Source organism: Bubalus kerabau, chromosome 6 (genome assembly GCF_029407905.1).
Source record: "Bubalus kerabau isolate K-KA32 ecotype Philippines breed swamp buffalo chromosome 6, PCC_UOA_SB_1v2, whole genome shotgun sequence".
In the NCBI taxonomy this organism is placed as follows: Eukaryota; Metazoa; Chordata; class Mammalia; order Artiodactyla; family Bovidae; genus Bubalus; species Bubalus kerabau.
This window is the reverse complement of record NC_073629.1, coordinates 29,498,113-29,511,853: the sequence shown is the minus strand read 5'-3', so window position 1 is coordinate 29,511,853 and position 13,741 is coordinate 29,498,113. Positions and strand designations below refer to the sequence as shown.

The 13,741-nt window shown below is 38.0% G+C and overlaps 1 protein-coding gene across 3 annotated transcripts in view; it reads right to left on the bottom strand.

Annotated features, from left to right (window-relative positions):
• The window catches only part of CSDE1 (cold shock domain containing E1), a 36,064-nt gene extending 22,570 nt beyond the window's left edge, over positions 1–13,494 (bottom strand). For all 3 annotated transcript variants that reach the window (XM_055584648.1, XM_055584649.1, XM_055584650.1), the window contains exons 1-2: positions 13,337–13,494; positions 5,990–6,383 (exon numbers count right to left, since the gene is read on the bottom strand). The gene's annotated coding sequence lies outside the window, so the exon portion shown is untranslated. The remainder of the gene's footprint in view (positions 1–5,989; positions 6,384–13,336) is intronic.
• Positions 13,495–13,741: the final 247 nt, after the last annotated feature.

The window sequence follows — 13,741 nt, the reverse complement described above, 5'->3', positions numbered from 1 at the left end:
AGTCTCATCGCACTTTTAGATGTGCACATCAAACAGAATTGAAACAGAACGTCTCTTTTCTCCTAGTATCTTAAATTTTTTTCTCGACCCTTTATCCAATTTGAGAACTACTTTTTAAAAATGGAAAATCATGTATTATTCAAGCAACTTTAGATGAGAGTATGTTAACCCTTAATAAAATTCCTAATATACTTAAATTCTTTTTTAAACAACCACCAACAAAACTTTAAAGAAAGCACCATTAGACAATATGGTAGGTCATTTAAAAAAGAAAAAAGCATATAAAACCAAACAATTACATAAAAAAAGAAATTCAATGGAAAAAGCAGGTAGCTCGGCAACAGATGCTTGTTTATAAAAAATTAAAGACAAAAAAAAGGAGGTGGTGGTGGGAGGAATGAACCAGTATATAAATGTTATTTGGCTTTTTAAAAAAATAGGTGGAAAAATCTATAGTTGCTCAACTCACAGCACACAAAAAGTATATTTCAGATGAACTGTGTTAAATGTCTTAACAATATTAAATATAAATGTATTTATAAAGATTTTTGAAAGGGGACTTTCTAGATTTAAAGTCAAAAGAAAAAGGTGCAAGGGAAAGGATCGATGTTCGATTATGTAAGAAGTATAAACTTTTATTCTCAAACCTAAAGAGAACAAAAGCACATGTAAATATGTAAGTGCACCGTTAAAGAACTTAAGCAAATCAGGTAAGAATTAAACTACTAGAATATATGCCTCATGAGAACAGGTTACTTTTTATTCAAAGCTAAATCTCCAGTGTTGCACAGTGTTTAGCACATAGTAAGCACTCATTTGCTGAACTGTGGAAGACAAATAAATTAGTCTTAAAAGAATATTCATTAAAGACAAAATATATAAGCTTCAATTATGGCAAGCAAATATTTAGATAAAGCAAATTATTCATTTATCAAACTACCAAAGAAAAGATTTAAAAAATATTGAGGAAGTAGGTTAAGAACATGCTAATATTTTTTCATGGTGGTAAACTGGTGTAATCTTTCTGAAATACAATTTAACCACATGTACCAAAACATGGGGGTGTTTTCCTTAATAATTCTACTGCAGGAAACCTATCCTGAGGAAATGTGAAATGTGGACAAGGCTTCATGCAAAATGTGTTCACTACAATGTTTTAATAACAAATTTCTAGAAACACTCTCAAGTTTAACAATGGGTCAATAAGTAATTTATATAACAGCAAAAAATATTTATATGATTTCAACTGGTATTTAAAAACGAAAAGACCATTAAAATCTACTTTAATACTCACAGACGAGAAAATACTTAGAGGGTGTTTTAAGGGCACAGAGGTAAAATTGGTAAATGGGAACAGAATCCAGTACTCCCTTCTCACTCCACCACTCACATTCTTAACCACTGCTTTATGCACTAAACCATGATGAGCGCCTACAATGCGGCAGTGCTGTTCTAGGTTCTACCTGTACAGTAGTGAACACAACAAACATCACCAAGTCCAAGTTTAGACTTCTTGCAACATTTCTTGAGTTGTTTCTCCTAACCTAGTCTGCTTGGCTCTAATTAGTTTAGAAAAGGTAGAAAATCCCATGGACAGAGGAGCCTGATAGGCTGCAGTCCATGCGGTCGCTAGGAGTCGGACACGACTGAGCGACTTCACTTTCACTTTTCACTTTCATGCACTGGAGAAGGAAATGGCAATCCACTCCAGTGTTCTTGCCTGGAGAGTCCTAGGGACGGGAGAGCCTGGTAGGCTGCCGTCTATGGGGTCACACAGAGTCGGACACAACTGAAGTGACTTAGCAGCAGCAGCAGCAGCCCTTTCCCAAGGGGAGAAGGAATCAGATGAATTGGAGACTGCAATGGACACATTTACACTATTGATATTATGTATAAAATAGATAACTAATGAGAACCTACTGGCACAGAAAACTACTCAATGTTCTGTGGTGACCTAAATGGTAAGGAAATCCAAAAGAGGGGATATTTCTAAATTTATAGCTGATTCACTTTGCGATATAACAAATCTAAACATTGTAAAACAATTATATTCCAATAAAAATTAAAAAACAAACAAAAATAAACCAAGGTCACCTAATCAGACAACTGGGCTTTAAGCTACAGACAATAATAACGTCCTCGCTTCCACTTTTTCTCTGTAAGTCTTCTCCCCTGCTCCTATTGTAGGAGCACTCCTTACCACTTCCAGTTTGCCACTGCCCGGCTGAAATCAATAAATGTTCAAATAAACTCTTACCAAAAAAACCCCAATCTATTTCACTGTACAACGGTTTTAGAAAATTACTGTTTTCTTAATCTAAACATACCTTCCCTTAGCTTCCTCTGCTCCTTTCAGTTTTCTGAATGCAACCGTTTTTCAGACTAACTGCTGTGTTCTGGATATGTTCTAAATAGCTATCCACTGAGGGACATGCCACTACTTCTCTTATTGTACTGTGACCAATAATATAATACACACAGCACTGAGTGATTATGTTTCTTGATTCCGTAGACTAAAAAGTTTCAGTAACTTCATATAACTAGGAAAAAAAAATCCTCTGTATTACTTCTTAATAAATCAGTAAAATCAGGTTTTCTCCTTCTCCTATTTCTTATAACTGATCATTCATTACTAAAGAAAAAACTAACCTAATAGGGTTAGTTACTTCATACGAAAACCCTGGAATGATGCTTATACATAAATATACACATAACTACTTATTACTAAATCTTTAAATGGAAGGAGGATAGAATCTGGCAGCACATATATGGAGACCCCTTTGAAAATCAGTCCATTATTCAAAGTCTTTTAATGTTTATTATGCAATCTATATTTCTGCATACTGATCACTATGCTATCATGAGATACTCTGTCAAATCTTACTGAAAATTTTTTATTTTGTGCTCCTGGACTTTTGATAGGGACAAAGAACAAGCTTGAAAGTTTGCACACCTGACTTTGAAAATCAATCAAGACATGTAAAATTCCTGGTCACGGGTCTCCATTAACTACTAGCACACTGCAGCAAGCTACCCCGTCATCTGATTCACTGGGGGCTTTAGTTTTCTTTTAATGTTTCTAGCTTTGCTTTCCTTCTGTCATCTTAAACTGTCTTGATCAAAATACTCACCAAAACAATCCATGTCTGTCTTTACATGCCAACCAAATTTCTTATAAACCTCATTCTTTCTTGGTACTTTTTAGGGTCAATCCCACTCTTCAATATTTATTCATTCCTAATTATGTACTACTTTAAACTGTTAAAAAAACAACAACAACAAAAAACAAACATCTCTTCAACGTGGCTCTCATATGTAGAGAGTAACCTTATGGTTATCAAGGGAGTACGGAAGGTGGGATGAATTGGGAGATGGGGACTGACATATATATGCTACTATTTATTGAATATAAAATAGATAACTAATGAGAACCCATTGTATAGCACAGGGAACTCTACTCAATGCTCTGTGGTGATTTTAATGGGGAGGGAATCTGTAACAAAGAGTGGATATATGTATACGTATGCCTGATTCACTTTGCTGTACAGCAAGAAACTAACGTAATATTGTAAACCAACTATACTCCAATAAAAATAAAAATAAAAAAATCTGTGATCTACTGCATTACCAAATCTGTTTTGTTAGCTGCACTCCTTTTAATTGGAATTCACAACTGTACAATGAGAACATGTTTTAATGTCAATATCCCCACTCATTTATCTGTTTGTAAATATTTACTGTATTAGTATTTAGCCTATGTATTGTAAACTAAACTGCTTACTAGATAGAGTAAAAAGAATACAAAGATTAGGTTAAACAAAAAGCACTTCTGCTTTAAATCCATTTCCACAATTCATGTCAAAGCAATTAAAGCTCTAGCATCTTGTCTTTTACCCTTCTGAATAAAAAGCTGCGCAATTTCAATCTCCATTATTTTATCTAACTCAGCACAATTGGTAGGAGTCTAAAATTATTTTTAAAAAGTCAGACAAGGAGGGAGAAGGAAACAAACAGAAAAAGCAAGTGGTGAAATAGCCTTAAAACTAAGTAACTAAATGTTTATGGGTACTTTAAATAAACTGGTATTACTGGTAGTTCTAAATTAAGAAATAATGCTGGTTCACAGTTAAGGTGATTACCACAATTAAGCTTTCAACCTTTAAATAAATTGTAGATATGGGTCCAGATGCTTTTTGAAACAGTAATGAAGCTTTTGTAAGACAACAATCTAAGAATGATCTGTTTTCATTCCCCATCTGATTTGATCAATGCATGCATGCTCTTGTCCCTCAGTCGGGTTCGACTCTGCGACTGACGGACTGTATCCCACCAGGCTCCTCTATCCATGGGATTTCCCAGGCAAGAATACCGGGAATGGGTAGCCATTTTCTCCTGCAGGTGATCTTCCAGACCCAGACATCAAACCCTCGCCTCCTGCATTGTGGGCAGGCTGTCTGCCGCTGAGCTGCCAGAGAAGCAAGCATTTTACAAAAGGATTACTACCAAGTGCTCCCCGAAATTATCTTCCTTGGCATTCCTTCCTGGCTACCTCTATTTCTTTAAACACTCTTCTCTTTGGCATTTCTTCCTGAATTACCTATAAACTGATGACTCCTTTCTGAATTCCAAGTCTTTATTTCTGATTTCAGAAAATCTAGAAACTAAAGATTTAAAAGAACAACTGCCCTTCACAATCCTACCTCCCCCAAACAACCACTGTTGAGCATTCCATATTACAATATTTTCTCAACTTTAGATTAATATCTTACAAACAAAATAAGATTTCCACAAGTCCCCACTTGAACTTCTCTATTTCTATGAACAAAGGTTTCTAACTTGGACAACTGGATAGACTAAATGAATTCCCTCCAACCTCATTTTCACATTCAACTGGTCACCAGTACTATTACTTCTACCATTAAAGCATGCAGTGTCTGCCTTTTTCTCAGCCTGTACCCTAGCTTTTATCTTCCCTCCACTCTGTCCACTGTTTGTAACACATCTTCCCATTGTCAACCTATCCCTTAAAAGCAGTACCGTTCGTCTTTTAAAGATACACTTGTGAATATATAACTTTAAAATCTGAATTAATAAACTATTTTAGGTTTGAACTACAAAATCCACTAAGTCCTTGCTTATAAACAGCTGATATCTTTCCTGAAGAATAAAGTCAAATATAGTGGGCCCTTTAGAACCGTCCAGCAAATATCCCTTTCCAGTTACTCTTTCTGCCCCATAAACCTGTATTGTCTACTCTGTTCATAACAGACTACTCAATATACATCATGGGCTTTCAGATTTCCCCAGATCGGTTCATTCAGTTATCTCTAGTGAAGTCGCGCAGTCGTGTCCAACTCTTTGCGACCCCGTGGACTGTAGCCTGCCAGGCTCCTCTGTCCATGAGATTCTCCAGGCAAGAATACTGGAGTGGGTTGCCATTTCCTTCTCCAGGGAATCTTCCCGACCCAGGGACTGAACCTGGGTCTCCCGCATTTGAGGCAGACGCTTTAACCTCTGAGCCACCAGGGAAGCCGGCTGAAGTTATCTTTAGATCTCTACCCAAGACCCTTCTCTCTCTTAACAAAGTACTACTCACCTTCAAACATCCCTTTTCCTGCAGATTTTCTTTACCCAAGATTACCACAAATAAGACTGCAAAGGGCTTTCCTTTCTGAAGCCCTAATTTCTAAATAGTACCAATGGAGTTTTCTATGAGATCAAGAAATCAAGAGATCTGCATATATGAATAAATATCATCTTGGGTGAAAAAATCCCAGTTCTGGCCATAAATACTGTCCTCATCTAAGAAAAGACAATTAAGTTAAATAAAATAAACTAGCGTTGATATTTTCAGATGAAGAGTTGAAAAATATAAACTGTTTTCAGAATACTTTTAGAAGCAAGTAGATTAAGATTTTATACTTAACCAAGTAATTAGGAAATCCAGAACTATAAACTAACTCTTGCCAATAGGAAAAGATAAACCTACCTCGCAGTGATAATCAAATATTGCACTTTCAGTAGTATTTGCTGATTCTTCTTTTTCAGCAGACGTTTCAAAGAATGAAAGTTGCTAGTATTAAAAAAAAAAAAAAAGAGCGAGAGAAAACGATCTATCAAGCTAATAAAGAATACAACTGCTGCTGCACCGGGCAATCTCACAGTACAGCACTGAAGAAAACAAAGACTACTAGCAGCGTTGGGAAGTGCTCTTTCAAAGCTGTTGAGTAGGCACAAACTTCTTGTTTCAGATCAAGTGTTGTGTCTTCAACTTAAGTGTACTCTTCTTTGGTCTTGTTGGTTGTTTCGAGGTTTGTTCCTTGCCTGATCTGAACTTGAAGCAGCAGTTTCAGGTGGTAAAGTCTGTTCTGTTACACTTCATACTAGAGATAAGAAATTAAAACATTAAGTAAATAATCAGGGATAGAAGGTAGGTAGAGGGAAAAGCTCATCTCATTAACTTAGAATCAAGCAATGCAGAAAACTTGGAAGCATACACATTCATCACTTAGGCAATCTCTCAAGTGTTAATGGATACCTTTTGTGGTACTGTACACTCAAACCCTGAAATTATTGCGCATTCCTTATTGATGTGCCTTCCCCACAAATAAATTCAGTTATATAATGTTCTACTTAATGTAGTGTTTTATAACTACCTAGCACTGTGTTATGAACTGTGGAAAATATGAACGAATTTCCTGTCATCAGAGAATTTATACTCATTGAAAAACAGAGTTACACTTGAGAAAAAAATTAGATTATAGGACAAAATATTGAAAATTAATCTGCTCAACTAATATATGGATATCTACTACTGACATACTATTTGAGAACTACTACTTATGGTTTATTCATCACTATCTGGGCATTAAAGCTACATGGTCAGAGGCTTTTAAAGAGGTGGCATTATTTCAGCTTAATTAGGAGAAATGGGCAGATTTTTGAGAAAAAGAAAATAGTTGAGTATCCTAGGCATAAACTATAACATAAACCAAACCAGAATACACAATTAAATCATAAGTCCCTTGAGAGCAGAGACCATGTATTTGATTTTCTATACCCGACATCAAGGGAGCTTTATTTGTGAATGACTGTTACAAGTGTGGTGTGTTGTTTCAGAGGAATCAATAGACTAGCCTGGCTAGAACAGAGTGCTGGGTTAAAGTGAAATGAGATATATGGTTTGACAGATGTACCAGAGCCAGATTATGAAGCATTTCAACTTGACATATAACAAGAAACAGAGAGCGTTAATTCTTGATGAAACGGTATGAAGTCCTGAAATCCTATGAGATGACTTCATGAAGGAAACAGATATCTCATTTGAGTTGTTGTCATAAGCAGGTAAGAAATGTCTTGAGAAGAGAAACAATTGAGAAAACGAGAGAGAAATGAAATGTCTATTTCACCACAAAATTGTGCTTTTATTAGCTGTACAAAAATGATTATTTTGCAGTGCCTCAAACGTTAGCTAAAATGGTGCTGTTAACCAAAATGACATATGGGGAAAAGTAAAGGAGGATTTGGTTTTAGATATGCGGAGAAATGGACAGTTTATTTGAAGAACATCAGAAATCAGAATGACTACAAGGTGAGGTCAGAGCTGGTGAAACAGCTTAGAGGAGGAGAGCTCAATACTAATCACCAGTAAATGCTACAAACAAAGTTATTTAATCTCCCTGAATTTCAGTTTCTACAATGCAAAATGAAAACTCAGTAACAGCTGATCTACTGCCATTGGGTAAATATTCCATGACTTTATACTGTAACTTCAAATATCAAATGTTACATTTGTTCAATCTTTCAGTTTTATTTGGATCATTCACCTATTACCCAGACTAGACGCTTCTTTGAGCAATGGTTCTCCAATCACTGGGAAGACTATGTCCAGTCCCCACTCAAACAGTAACCTGACTGGCGTCCTGACTCAGGGCCACTTCTGTAACGACCCTCGAGTCCTTCGTCTCCATCTACACATCCAATGGTGCAAGTCTTATCAATATTTCAAGGTATCTTTTCTATTCATCTTTTGTTCTAAATGACCTGTTTGTCCAGTCAGACAACACATTTGCTAACTTCAGTATCAACTCTTCCCACATTCTGTCACATAACACTACCAGAATGACTTACCTAAAATTCCAATTTCTTCTCACTCATCTCCTTGTCCAAAGGCCTCAGTGATTTTCCCAGCACTCTAAATGGGAATTTCTTAATCCTGACTGCAAATCCAACTCACCCGGACAACTTGGGGTGGGGGGTGCGTGAGGAATCAAAGCCTGGATCCCAACATGAGAATCAAATTTAACTGGGTTTAGGTCCTAGGCACTGGGATATTTTCCTCTTCCACCCATTTCCCTAAGGTGTTTCTGACTTCCAGCCAGCATTTAACCACCATTACTCAAGGTGTGTTTTGTTCTACTTTACATCTTTCTTCTGCTCTCCAATTCTTCTAGATTGGTACATTTTCCTTCCTAATTCTTAAAACATAACTCTTGGGAGATTTCTTTGTGCATATGGGTCTCGCCACAAGGTATATATTTTGTTATCTTAAATGTTACAAAAAAAAAAAAAAAAAATCCTTTCTTGACTATTCTAGCACAGATTACCTAATTCCCACTAAAGGGGGCATTAACTCCCACTGCTGGCATCATTCTTTTTGGTACCAAATTTTCTGCACTTGGTTTACAGTTTATGTATCGTGTTCCATTAACACGCTTCAAATTTCTGAGAGACAAACTCAAGTTTCTTTCTTTATCACAGCCCACTTTAGCACCTTACTAGGTACTGCTAACTTACCATAGCAGAAATTAATATAGCAAAAAGACAATGATAGATAATAAGCAAAAGACAATTCAAGTTGGTATACAGTTCTACCAACTGTAAAAAATTTTGTCTTTACTGAACTAGATAGTCTTAATCATCCAACCAAGAAGTTTTGAAGTGTCTTTGAAAAAAGACACCCACCTGGAATTGAAATAAACTGGCTCTTCACTTATGCCAAGATTATTAGATTCATGGGTGGTACTGACAAATAATTTTGCTTTAATCCTAAGTGTACCCCCTACAGCATCCCCCGTACCCCCCTGTCCCCAGACACTTGATATACAGAGCACTAATTTAAAAAACTAGGGGACTTCCCTGGTGGTTGGTCCAATGGTTAAGACTCTGTGCTTCCACTGCAGTGGGCATGGGTTTGGTTCCTGCTCGGGGAACTAAGATCCCATATACTGCAGTGTGGCCAAAAAAACCACAAAAACTAAGGAGCAATTTAAATGTGAATCTGAGAGTCTTCCTGACCACTAGGCAATTAACTTCTTTCCCTTTGCTCTGTATGGGAACACTATCACCACTAATTATCAACAACTATGCCTTGCTGTTTTAGCAATTAACGCCAATTCTTTTACTTGAACTGAAAATCCAGTCATGCCCTATTTCACCTTCCTTAAAATTATCATCACCTGTCTTACTGTCTCCTCTAGTTGGCTGCTTTATCTCAAAGAGCTAGCTGAAGCCAGGCACACAGTAGGGACTAAAATAATACATATGTTGAACCAGTACATTTTTACAGCATTACTTCATCTAAAGTGTTATCATATAACCTAGTTTATCATTTTGACAAAGTACACTCAAAGTCTGTACAGCATTCACTTGGGAAGAATGTTAAAGAAATGATAAACCAGTCTTTAAGTCTCTCCACCTAATCCATTCTGTTTAAATTACTTTCATTGAAAACAACAGCAAAGACCCAAATAGACAGCATGGAACTGAAAAGGTTCTCTGTTGATTTATGACCAATACTCATTCCTGCCTTAACTCCGAAGTTCCTAATTCTTTTTTCCCCCTCAGTTCATATTTCCTGATGCAGTAACTCAAGACAAGTTTAATTTTATATAAAATAAGTTTTCAGTTTCACTTTGGAATCTAAGGAAAGTGATAAAAATTTAGATAATTAACCACCTCAAAACAATTTAAGTTATCACCATGTTGAGTGGAAATAAAAGACTATCAAACTGCTGCAACTATCTTTTTGTATATATAGGTTCACTGTAGTAAAAACAATTGTGATTACTAGACACTTAAAATTATACCCTCCCATCACTTAACTTCTTTTATATACACTAATACTTTGAAATAGGACAAACAGCAGTGTGGCAAGAAGCTGAAGAAATGCTCCAGACACAAAAATCAGAACAGTGCAGACCAGCACTGTCCAACAGAAATACTGTACAAGTCACATATGGAACTTAAAATATCCTAGTAATCATATTAATGCTGAAAGAAACCAATGAAATTCATTTTAATTAAGTATCTTATTTAGCCAAATCCAAATGTCATCACTTCCCACAGGCAATCGACATGTTTTTAACATCCCTTGAAATAGAATGTTTATATTTCGGCACATTTCAATTCAGAACTGTACACAGTTCAAGGGCACGAAGGCCACAAAAGCTAGTGGCTACCACATTGGCCAGAGCAGGTATAGACTAATTACGGGAAAAAGGCATTGCCATGCCCAATAAAGCAAAAGCAAATGTAAGGCCGTTGGGCAAAGACCTTCGCTGATAAAAAGAAGCAGTACCTAGCAAACTTGCCCATAGACAGAGTTTGCAATTGGCAGTTCACACTTACTATCAATACATCCAATAAGTAAAGTCCAAACAACTAACTGGTTATATACCAGCTGCAACTGCAAACCAATGGATAGTCCACAGGTTCAATGTGAATAAATTGCTGAATTTATTTTCAACTATATATTAATGTTTTACCTCAGTATTAAAGGGCATATAATGCTTCCAAAATAATCTTTCAATGCACTGTACTCAGTTTAATACCTCTAAAAAATGTATCACAAGAGAAATATCTAAGTAAATGGAAAAAATGTTTTGAATTATTCAGTTTTTTAACTAGACACTCATACATGCAAGTGGAAAACACTCCAATACAAGACAAAGAAATTTTTAAAAATCGTAATTTGGCAGAAAGTATTTAACAGCAAGAAATGATGGGATTCAAGAAAACAAGTTACTCCCAACACAGCAACATCACCACTGAAGACACTCCTGCTATTAAGTCTTAAAGAATAGTTATAATTCTTCTAGTTATAATTCTCTATTATGAAAAATCCTACAAGTTAGAGCTCTCCATAAGATAGTCTGGGTTAAAGATCTCAAAGTAGTTCCCATTTTGAGAAGATGATAAATCAATACCTTGTATTTTACAAGATCAAGATTTTTATTTTGTAATACAGTCCTTAAATTCAACTCCTTAAAAATCTGCCCACACAGCATTTCCATTTTTAAACTACCTTGTTAAAAGTATGGTCCTCACAACAATGTGAATGAACTTAATGCTAATGAATTGTACACTTGAAAAAAAGGTAAAAAAGGTAAATTCCGTTCTGTATTTTACAATTTGAAAGAAAAAAATAATCTTAAAAATGTTGGCCCTACATCGTGTGCCTTTAAGTGGAGAGAAGGGAAAACAGGAATAAGATAAAGCAGGACAAGTCAGTTTTCACATTCTCATTTTTTATTTGGTAGGAATTTAACAGAATTTTCAACCAAACTCTAAAGGTCATACCTGTTAAGTCAGAACTTATTTACAAAAAAGGAAAACCTATCTTCTGCGCCTCAAATACTTTACTTTTCAACTCAGCTGCTATAAATACTCATCTCGATGGTAAGCATCCAGAGCAGCTGCAAAATCACTCAAACCACTACCATCTCTTTTATTTCGGGCCTATGGCTAAAAGGAAAAAAAAAAAAAAGGTTGAAAAATTTTCAAGATTTTATGACTCAAGCCTATGCCTGTTCAAGAATATAAACCCCCTCCTGACCCACACCATGAATACCCAATATTGGTTAGTACCAAAAGGACACCAAGGCATTATACTGGCCCTCAATGTAGTATTGAAAATGCTCGCCTTCTAGAAACTCAAAATGAAAATTACTCAGCGTTTTGAAACAGTAACTTAATACTTGGGCCAATAATTTGATCACTACATTTTACAGATTAATAGCTCTAGTCAATAGCTGCCAGTTCACACCATCCTGATAAAAAGCTTCATCACAGGAAATATTCCAAGATTTAACTATCACAGGATCTCTGGACGTCCTCTCCTGCTTTATTATCCTGCCTACCAACTGTTTAAGAGGACCACATTCTTTCGCTCATTTTAGGTGCAAAACCAGGAAATTACCTCGGACAACGTTCAGCCTTTTCTATTTGCGGAATGAAGGCTGTTTTATTAGAATGTTCCCTCCCTTACTTGTAAGTTAAGCAAGGGAGGAGCTATCCGGGTGTTTCCAAAGGAAAACCTTAAAGCACAAAGAACCGTGGCACTAAGATTTCCTACTTAGGATAGAATGGTAAGAACCTCAAAGTGTCTGCGACTAGAGCTCCAAAAAAACTACACAGAATGACGAAGTCAAGCCTTTCATTGCACAATATGGGCCAGGCTCTTACACTGTAAGAACCAGAGAAGGTGGTAAGAAGAACGCCACCGAGCTCTCAAGAGTTTGTTTTAACCCTAGAATTAGAGGGGTGAGAGCCCTGTGCCTAAGTTCAGAGGCCGGTTCTCTTTCTCAAGAAGCTAAAGGAGAGGGTTAGACGGGAAAGCTGGGGTTCAGACCCAAGATAAACAGCTCCGGGTGAATGGCAATCAAGATGACACTTCGGCTGGGCTACCGTGCCAGAAGTGGCCGAAGAAAGGAGGTGTCTCTAAGCAACTTAGATGGAGCGGGGTCTCAGTTCATACACAAAGGAAGGGCCACTGCCGCACTGCGTTCTGGTACTAGTAGGCAGTTCCGCAAGCAGGTGATGGCTAAAAAACTATAGTGTCCAGAGTCAGAGTAGGCCGCTCTCCTCCGCCTCCGGCTCTTCCAGTCTCACACAAAGGACCGCGCCACCACCCCCTCGCCCCGCCCGCCGGGACTTGTAGTTCTCGTTTCTCCCACCAAGCGGCTGAGGGGGAAACAGCCAGACTACAACTCCCAGCAGCCTCCGCGCCCGAGCCCCGCACCCCTGCCTCCATCTTGGCTGCGGTCGGTGCCTCCATTTTCGCTCCCTCCCCCCACTTTAGTCACCAGCACCACCACGCGCTGCCTCCTGGCCTCCAATCTTCACTTCGGCTCTGCAGCCTGATGTGAGGCCTAGACAGTTGAACTGGGGACGGGTGGAAAAGCCCGGGGTGGGGATTCAGGGCGAGGTATTATCTACCCGGAGCTCTAGGAGTGCCCACCCTGACTCAGAGGTCTCTCCTGTTTGTCTTGATTTTTCCATCCGCCCTTAACTTGGCTTCCTGCTACCCCCAATTGGACCCTGAGGTCGTACTCACCCCAACAGCTCAGCGCCCCCTCTCCAGCGCCGCCATAAGCAGCACGGCCCGGTACGTAGGAATAAATCTCGCTTCTCTCGCGAGAGTTGCAGGCTCCGAGCGCGTGCACAGGAAGGGGGGGGGGGTGTACCCTTAGTACGCCTGCGCACGAGGGCTGAATGACGCCAGCCAGTGTGCTGTGCTTAACCACAAAGGAGGTGGTGTCTAAATTCCCCTAGATCCCCTCCCCCTTGAGCTGCGGAAATCAATCTCTGTTTACTGACTCCACTGGGACGCACGGGGCGGGGTGTCGGTTGACTTTCAGTGTCTCTGATTTTAGCCAACTTGAATATGCTTTAGGCTGCGAGACCAGGGTGAACCTCCAGGGAGAACAATTTGGAGGACTTATCAGAAATGTCATATAAA